We start from the raw sequence: 10,216 nt of genomic DNA, 5'->3' as shown, positions 1-10,216 counted from the left end.
GGGGGGGGGGGGGGGGGGGGGATTTGAGGGCTTTGGTGGATTTTTTGTTTTACCCCCTCAGATCTGCATATGTCACTATTTCCCCGCACAAAAGTTTCTCTCTGGCTTTGTTATGATAACGGTCTAATGGAATCCCCTCATAAGACAATGTCTAGGTGGTGTACTATTTTGTTAGAAAAAATGGTTTATAATTTTGATGCATTGCGAATGCACTTAACTACATTTTATTTTCAGAGATAGCCCTTTCAAATTTTGTTTAGATAGATGATTGACTTTTTTTGTAAATGCCTTGTGTGGATCTTTTACTTGATTATAATAATGAGTCAAATAGTTTAAATTTTATAAGTATATAGTGATTATAATTACCTAATATATTTTTTCCAAATATCATTTAAACCTTTTAAATCATCACGTTGTATCGACTATGGGCATTTGGATGCTATGGGTAAATAGTTTGTCTGCTTCGCTACTTTCGTACAAATAATGTCTGCTTTACTTTTTGTAGACAAATATTCTTATATTTGATATACTTCAGATGGCTAACAAATGAACATGTGGAATCACCTAGTAATTTTTCTTATTGTGGTCATTCTCCTGTTTCGTGGCTAATGTTTAGGGGATTTTTAATTAATAACTCATGGTGTTTTGTAAAGATGGTGACATCATACTATACCTGTTAATTAGGCTGTAATTCCTCGTTTGTAAAGCAAAAACAAAAGACAGTAAATGTGGTGCATGTGTTAAACATCACGTGATCAAATGTTTTTACCTGATTGTTTGATTTTTTTAATAATATATAGGTGAAAATTTTCTTTCAGATGTTAATATGAACAAATGACTGCATTTTTTTTTTGCTTTCATCTTTGAGATTCTTGCTCCGCAAACCATTTTATGGTTCTCTACTATTTGTATTATCAACAAAAATTTTGTTTACCTTTCCACCTAATGGGGTTAAGTAAAATAATGAGGCTCCTTCAATACTCCCTCCGTCACAGTTTAGAAGGCACAGTTAAATTTGCGTGTGTTTTCACAGTAGACAAGGTTTATGGCGTATTGCATTTATTTCTAGTAGCTAATTAGTACTCCGATGTACTATTTCTATATGCATGCGTAGTGTGAATCCTATTTTTTAATCCAGAGAATTTCCAAGCGCGCCTTCTAAACCGTGACGGAGGGAGTACATACCAGAGTGCAAAAGTTCACATCAAAGCCGAAATTATATTTCAATATATTTATGCTGCTTTGCAAACATATATCAGAATGCATTTTTCCTTATATTTTGACCAGGACACGGGAATGTATGATGTAGTGTACGCTCCAAGTGGGATTATTTTTCTGAATTTGACCTATGATTTACTTATGTCCTTCTCCGAACAAACCAATCTCAGACATTTTTCCATTTGGTAAGTAAATGTTAAATGATGTCAATCCTAATATTTAATAGGTGTTACTGGATTTTTCCAATATTTAAAACATTTAAATGTCTGTATATCTACTCTCCCGTCTCAAAATAGTGTCAAAAAACATTTTACATTTTAAGACAATGGAAGTATTAATATCTTCATGCGTTCCCATGATAACAAGCACCGCACGGGTTTACGGCTAGTATAGTAGTAAATTTAGAAGCCAAACACGATAAACCTAAAAGGCCATTCACGTTGGCAAAAGGGTTCCTGTTTGGCGATATTTTCTCGATGACTACACAAATAGTACTGTAGTATTTTTAGAACACAAATATAGTTCCTTGCGCCGCAAAAATCATCGTTAGTCTCGATCGAGAGACTTTTCGCCGACCGTGCAGGCCACCGGTCTCCGGCTTTTCGCCGTATTCGCTATATATGCATGCATGCAGAGTACTATTTTTAGCATTGCATTAAAAGTGAAGCACTTAAAAGTATAGTTAAAAGTGGCTGCGTAGACCAAACAAGACGACATGAACAGGTCCTCTCAAAATTAACAAACATAATTGCCGTCATCTTGGATAGTGAGTAGTTAATTAGTACTAGTAGCAAGCCAATTAGCATGTGAAGCTAGTGCGTCTTAGAATCATTCCTGACTGACATCCTGTAACATCCTCGCAATGACCATGGTGCCTTCTCTCGTCACCAGTGCCTCCCTCGTAACGGCACACGTGAACATGCAGCATCGGACTCTTCCGAGAAGCCTATATATAGCTACAGATGCATTCATATACGCATCACCCCAAATTAATCGAGTTGATCAGGATCAAGGCTAGCTGTGATCGGCGGAGTTGATCGAGCCGTACGTACATACAAATACAAGCAAGAAGAGGGGAGAAACACTTGATTCCCAGTGCTCTCGATCGAGGATGACAAGGTTTGCTGCTGTGCCGTTGGTGTTCCTGATGATCGTGGCCTTCTTCGCAGTCTCCGGCGCGGCTCGACGACTCAGCGGCGACGTGTGGGAGCCGACCGGGGCAGCCGTCGCCGACTCCGGCGACGGTGTGATGGTGCAGCTTCTCCGGCAAATGTACCTTCAGCGGTTGGGGGCGGGGCCCTCGTGCGGCACCCACAGCGCAAACGGTGGCTGCCCACCTTGACCTGTGTAATCTAGCCAAAGATTTCGGGTGCCGGGAGAGAGCGACAGAAAATCCAACAACTCAGCCGTGAGCTTATAGAAATCTTATAGCGTGCTGCCTTTCAGGCGTCGCTGTGATCACCCGTCATTCCGTCGCACTCAAGCTGTCACGCAGTTAATGGTCGAAGTAGTGCTCTTATTCTACTACTGTATCATTTTATATGTTGCGATTTGTATAGTCTATCGTTTGATTATTCATATCTTTTTGAGTTTTTGTTCTGGGAAACAATTATTCTTTCTACTGTGCAGGTCCGGTTCATTGTACTATTTTTTAGGGGACGGTTCATTATATGATAAAATAAAGTACTCCCTCCGTTCCATAATATAAGAATGTTTTTGGCACTAGTATAGTATCAAAAACACTCTTATATTTTCGAACAGAGGGAGTAGCTTTGTAATGCAACGGTTATAGTAATGATTTAAAAAAATGGAAAAAAAATTGAGCAAAAGAGGGGGGACACACCCCTCCGATTTCATTAACGAAACCAGACGCACTGTGTCAAGTTCAACGATCCACCACCACCTAGATCTAAACGAAACTAAACTGCAGAGTACCCAAAGAAAGGCAGTTCGCAATAGACCAGACAGCAAAACAAGTTTTCAACATAAGGGCTACACGCGGCCAAAAGATCAAGAGGCCGCAGCCTCAGCAGAAGCAAGAGAAACTAAAGATAGATGATGCCGGCCTAGTTCAGCCGCAGCACCCCAGCTCTCCATCTCTGCGACGCCTTGTAGACCTCACTTGCTACTCGCTCGATTAGCCTTGCCCCAAGCATCAGTAGGTTTTGTTCTGGGTTTTTTTCCTGCAAACAGCCCAATCCACAAGCCAATTGCAAGTTAGTTTGATCAGAGTCATAGGATCATTGATCTTTCTGTCTCGAAAAGTAATATCATTCCTGCATTTCCAGATCGCCCACGTGATAGCAGAAATCCCAACTAGCACTAGTCTTTTTTCTCTATCAACAAAGCTTTTAACCCAAGGTCCCAGGCAGTCATCTACTCCCTTAGGAGAGGTTCTCAAATTAAAGGAGCACTTAATCCAGCTCCACAAAAGTTTAGCAGTTGAGCATGTAAAAAGCAAGTGATCAATGGTTTCATCTTGACCACAGAACACAAACCCTTGTTTCCCTCTCCATCCCCTTTTGATTAGATTATCTTTAGTCAGTACATTTTTCCGGCAATGAGCCATAGAAACATTTTAATCTTTGCTGGAATTTTTATTTTCCAGAGATATTTAAGTGGGAATCCCACATCAATTTTAACCAGGGATTGATAAAAGTGATCTGACATAGAATTGTCTGTCAGCTGTTAACATCCATTGTGGTCGATCTTTGCCTTTATACATCCTAACCCTCTCACATCTGTCTCTCAAACTATCCCACAAGGCCTGTTTATCACTAGTAAGATTCCTTCTGAATTTGAATCCAGCCCATCCCATATCAATGGCTTCAGCCACAGATATGTTATGGTTTATATTGATAAAATATAGACTTGGATAGGCCACTTTTAATGGTTTGGAACCCACCCACCAATCTTCCCAAAAACGAGTATTTTTTCCATCTCCCAATTTCTTCTTCACATTTTGAAAGTATATATCTTTTATTTGCATGAGACTCCCCTAGAATTGAGAATCTCCAGCTTTCTTTTTTATTTCAGAAATGCATTTCCCTTTCACATATTTATTAAGAAGGATTTTAATCCACATTCCATCTTTTGTCTCTAGTTTCCACATCCATTTAGCAATAGAGCTTTATTCATTAGCTCTAGGTTTAAGATCCCTAAACCCCCGAAATCTTTTCGGAGACAACAAGTTCTCCAATTTACTAAATGGTATTTCTTTTTATCTTCATTTTCCTGCCATACTAATCTTGCTCTAAAAAAATCAGCTTTCTTCCTCACTCCCACTGTTAGGGGATAAAAGGACATCATGTATATTGGCATGTTTGTCAAACATGCTTGTACAAGGGTGACTCTCCCTGCCATATTAAGAAGCCTCCCCTGCCAGCATGCACATCTTTTCTCTATTTTCTCTATGACACCTTTCCAAAACTTATTTCCCAACCTTACATTAGTCACAGGGAGTCCCAAGTATTTGAAAGGGGACCCCCTCTTGCAAGTAAAGATTTCCTGATAAATGTCACTCTTGTTAATTGCCTCTCCAAATAGGAAAACCTCACTTTTGTGAAAGTTAATGGTCAGGCCAGACATCTGCTCAAAGGCAATAAGTATAAACTTTAAATTTCTTGCACTCTCCTCATCATCTTTAAGTAAGAAGATAGTGTCATCTGCATATTGCAGCATATTCACCCCATCATCTCCTAGCTCAGTTAAGACCCCTTTGACATAACCTGCCTGTTTTGCTTTATCTAGGATAAGGCCAACTCCACTATGCGACCCAAACGGACGTCCGTTTTGTCCGGATTCTGTCCGTTTGGGTATAGATTTGGGGCCGTGTCCGGGCGTGTCCTGGGATGCGGTGGCCGTGCACCCAGCGCGCGGCCGCATCTGTTTGCCCCATCCTGTCCGCGTCTATTTAAAAGAAGAGAGCATCGTTTCAAATGCCAAGCCCTAGTTCACGGCCCCAGTTTATCACGCCGGCAACAAAGCCAGCGGCCTACACGTCCATCGCCAGCGGCCGGCAACACAGCCAGCCTCCAAAATGAATAGTTGTCCTCGCCGGCAACACAGCCAGCGGCCGACAACACAGCCGTCCTTCAAAATGAATGTTTTCTTGCCAGCACACTGCCAGCGGCCCAGCGAGCGGGCGTCACCCATGCCAGGCTCCAAAAAGAACGACCACGCCGATCGGACGACCTAGTTCAGGCCTTCGGCGTCGAGCATCTCCTTCTGCCTGGCCTCGAACCAGGCCCTCGTATTGTCGCTCATCTTCGACAAGTCCACGCTCATGATCGTAAGGGCCACCTCCGTCGCTTTGGTGGCGGCATTGGTGGCCTCGATGTCGAGCTGCCTCTGCCTGGCCTTGACGTTGTCGGCCTCGATGTCGAGCTGCCTTTGCCGGGTGGCCTCTTCCATGTTGAGCTGCCTTTACCGGGCCGCCTCCTCCATATCGATCTTCCTCTTCTTGGCCGCCTCCTCCATCTCAAGCTTCTTTCTTTGAAGGTCTAGGTATTGCTTCATTTGCTCGTCCTTGCTTCGCCGCTTCTTCTCGTCCCTCACATCCTTTTGAGATATCATGCCATGCAAAGTATCATGCAATGCCATGGATGAGGCATCACGTATGTCATCAACCTTGGAGTTGGTCTTGCCCCTCGGCCTCTTCAACGCCTCGCCATCTCCACCTTCGGCGAACTTGGCCGTCTTCAGTCCTCTCTTCCTTTGTAGTTCACGGTATTGATCCTTGAACTTAGGGAAATTGTTGATGAGCTTCCAACAATGCGTAAGAGTGAATGGCTTGTCATTGTGCCGGGCCTTGAATGCCTCCAAAGATTGAAATGCCTACAACACATGATCAACAAGAAGTGAACATGAAAACATATACAAGGCCGAAGTCTCATGGCCGTAGCAAGGAAAGGGCTTGGAAGAGGAGAGCATACCGTGTCCCCAACGTCGAGACCACTCACGGGCCGTGCTTGAACGCTCTCAAATGCGGCTTGATACTTGTTGCACTCTTGTTGGATGAACAACCATCTCTTTTGAATCGAGCCGATGCCACGGTTGCTTGTAATTTGGTAGGGCTCGAACATCTTCCTTTCATTGAATGTTTTGTAGACTCTTGTCCAAAAAACAATGCCCTTTTGTTGCGCCCCGGTCCTCGGATCTTGGCTAATCTCCATCCACGCTTGGCAAATCAACTTGTCCTCATCTTGTGTGTATGAACCCGTGCGAATGCTCTTCCTCTTCTTTTGTGCTTCTGCTCTTTGGGTGAGCTCGTCGATGAACAATGGCTCGCCACTAATATCAATGTCATTGCCTTCTTCTTCATCACGATCACCTTCGACATAGATGTCATTGTCTTCATGCCACGAGTCACCATGGTCGTAGTCAGCACGGTCGTTGGCCTCTTCATCGGGCACGTAGTTGGCACGGCCGTCCTGACTTTGGGTCTCCTCGGGGTCGTAGGCATGGCCATGCCCACCCTCGAAGATCATGTCCTCCATGTACTGGTTGCAGAAGGGGTCATCGACCGTTGGCGTTGGGGTTGGCATTCCGTCAAACAAGACGCCGGGGGCCAGCATGGTGCCCATGAACGGTGCCCGTGCCTGCTTTCTTTGCATCTCGACGGACGGCCGGCCGCCGCTGCTGGACCCAGGCGTGACGTTGAGATCGATGACGGTCGCGGGGCGCGGTGTCGACGACGCGAACAAGCCCACATCCGGTGACCCCGAGAAACGGGTCTGGCCGCTGTGCCTTGGCGGAGGAAAGCCGGGCGACATGGGCGTGGTGCGCGAGGTCGGCGACTGGCAGTGCATAGGCCGGGCAACCGACGAGCCTGTGCTCGCCGGGCCGACGGCCGCTCCAGGGAACCCGGCCGGACGGCCCATGCCAAGCATGAGGATGGCATGCGCTTTGTTGGCGAGGTCCTCCTTCTCGTCGGCCGTGGCCTTGCGCCGCGCGGCCTCCAGCTCATCGCGCTGGGCGGCGAACTTGGCCGCGGCGGCATTGACCTTGACGACCGCTCTTTGTTCCCTCCTCTTCACCGATTCCGCGTCCAACTTGGCGATCTCCTCCGGTGTGCACTCCGACCGCGACTTCCTTGGCGCCTTCTTCTTCACCTTTGCGGGCGGGTCGACAGCTAGGCCGCCGGAACTCGGCGGGGCGTCGGCCATGGATGGGGAAGAGAGGGGGCGGCGGGAGGGACGTGGGAGGGTTTGGGTGAAATGGCGCCAAATGGGCATGGGGGGTGGTTTCTCCCACCGACAGGCGGGCCAGGGGAGGACAAGCGCGCGCCCGCCCATCCGCGCGCTGTCCGTTTCACCCCAAAACCGGCGCAAACTTGGGCCGGGGATGGGTCGAAAGCGGACACAAAGCGGACAAAAGTCCGTTTGCGCCCGCGTGCTAGGCCGTCTGGTTTGTCCCTTTTACCCCAAACGGACGGGGCCGGACAGGATAGGGTCACGCGGTGGAGTTGGCCTAATTGCCAGAGCATCAGCAGCTATATGAAACAGTAAAGGGGACATGTCATCCCCTTGTCTCAACCATTTGTGTGTTTTAAAGTATGGGCCAATTCTGTCATTAACTTTAATACCAACCTGCCCACCTATCGTGGTGTGCATGACCATATCACACCATTTGTCTGGGAATTGTTTCATTTTCAGCATTCTATACACAAAAGGCCATTTAATTTTGTCATACGTTTTTTCAAAGTCTACTTTGAATAGTACAACACTTTATTTTCTATGATGGATGGTGTTGTGGGCTTCATGCAGTACTACAATCCCCTCCATTATATATCTACCTTTTATAAAGGCAGTCTGTGTTGGTAAAATGATAGGTTTAATTACTGCACTTAGCCTGTTCATCAACACCTTAGTAATGATTTTGAAGCTGACATTTAGCAAACAAATTGGTCTAAAATTTTGTATTTGATTGGCATCATCAATTTTTGGTACCAAGGTGATGATTCCATAGTTCAATCTAGTTATATCTAACTTCCCAGTCTGGAATTCATTTAATAGCTTCCTGAGGTCCCAGTTGACTATATCCTAGAAATATTGATAAAATCAATGGGAAGTCTATCGAGGCAAGGACTTTTGTTTTTTCCATCCCAAAAACAACATAATGTAGTTCTTCCATTGTAAAGGGTTTAGTCAGCATTTTAGCCTGCTCCCTACGAATCCCCCCCCCAAGGTTGAGGTTAACGGTGGGTATATCTGGTTGTCCAAACAGCTTTTTGTAGAAATTAGTGATGTATTTAATGAGTTTATCGTCACCTTCAATCACCCCTTCCTCTTGTTCTAATGATAATATTCTGTTTTTCTCCTTCTACCATTCACCTTAGCATATTTAGTATTACAATCTCCATCCTTAATCTTCCTATCTTTATATCTCTGTAACCACTTCAGCTCATCTTGTTTGAGTAATCTATGTAATTGGGACCTAAGCTCTTTCTGTTCCTCTCTATCATCAGTAGTAAGCCCCATGGTTTCTGCATTTTAATCTAAAATATCTAGTTTCATCAGGATTTCTTTCTTAATTTTTCTATACCATGCATTAGAGTTTATAATCCACCCCCTTACTTTTTGTCTAAAAATTCTCATCCGAGCCTGCCACTGTTCCATGGTATTTAGCTAGCCAAATTTTGTTAACAAATTCTTTAAATTCGCCCCTCGACATTCAAGAGTTTTCAAATCTAAAAATGGGGGAGTATATTTTCTCTCCCCTATGTCAAGGATTAGGGGAGTATGATCAGATAATTCCCTCTCCAAAGCATATACCTTAGTTAGAGGATAGTGATCTTCCGAATCTGGGCATATAAGGATTCTATCTAGTTTTTCATATGTGGGATCCTGGTGATTATTAGCCCAAGTATATTTTCTACCATTTAAAGGCAGCTCTCTCAAGTCAACCTGTTCAATAATAGCATTAAAAATAAAGCTCCAGTGGCCACATCCACCAGGTTTATTTTTGTCATCACTCTTTTCTAATGATATTGAAGCCCCCCCATGAGACAGGGAACAACAACATTATCATGATAAATTATAGATATTTCTACCACATAAGCAGCTTTACCCACATTTTGAGCATCACCATAGACAATTATAAGGTTCCGTTCATATTTGGCCTTTTTATCTAGTAGTAATGTCCTGATACAGTAAACACCCTTCTCAACATTGAGAATTTCAAAGGAATCATTATTCACACCAACTAGGATGCCCCCTGATTTTCCCCAGGGTTATATCCAATTCCAACTAAAGTTCCTACCCCCACAAAGATTGTGCAGTTCATTTTTGGTGAACCCAATTTTGATGGTCTCTTATAGCCCAATGAAGTCAATCTTTTTCTCAGAGATACATTCTCTAATAAAGTTGTTCTTAGTGTGGGACCCAATCCCCCTTACATTCCAAATCATGCCTATCATTTTTCTTTCCTTTTCTACCTTTCGTTTCCCCAATATATACAGTTGGGTTCACACTGGTGATCCCAGGTGATCCTAATCTGTTCTTCTTCCCACTGGTAAAAATGTTTTTCAGGTGAGAATACTAGTCCATTTCTATCTTAGCATCAGAGTGAACCTCATCATAGCATAATTCTTTGAGAGTGATGTCCCCAGTGTCAACGAGCAATGTCTCTTTTTTGCACTGTTGCCTCATCTTTTTGTTTAAGATGAGCATAATAGAAATATTTTCTACTTTGCACCATTTTCTCAATAATTTCTAAGCTGTGGTTGATCATATCTATGATACATCCTAAATCTATACCAATCTTGTCAGCCATGAAAAGTAAACAGGAATTCTCCTCATCAGAGTTGTGGATCTTACCATAATTGTTTTTGTCTGCTGCTCTTTGTTTGGCCAGTTCCTCAATCTTCACATCTTGTTTATCCATGAGTCTATTGCATCTTCTCACCCCCTCTTCCCCATTGTTTTCAGTGTCATCTCCTTCCTTCTGATCTTCAGGGTTCAGGCCCAGCCTAGTAGCAAAGGAGTCCACTGATTCT

This window comes from Triticum urartu, chromosome 7, assembly GCF_003073215.2.
Source record: "Triticum urartu cultivar G1812 chromosome 7, Tu2.1, whole genome shotgun sequence".
NCBI classification, from domain to species: Eukaryota; Viridiplantae; Streptophyta; class Magnoliopsida; order Poales; family Poaceae; genus Triticum; species Triticum urartu.
This window is presented reverse-complemented; position numbering follows the sequence as displayed.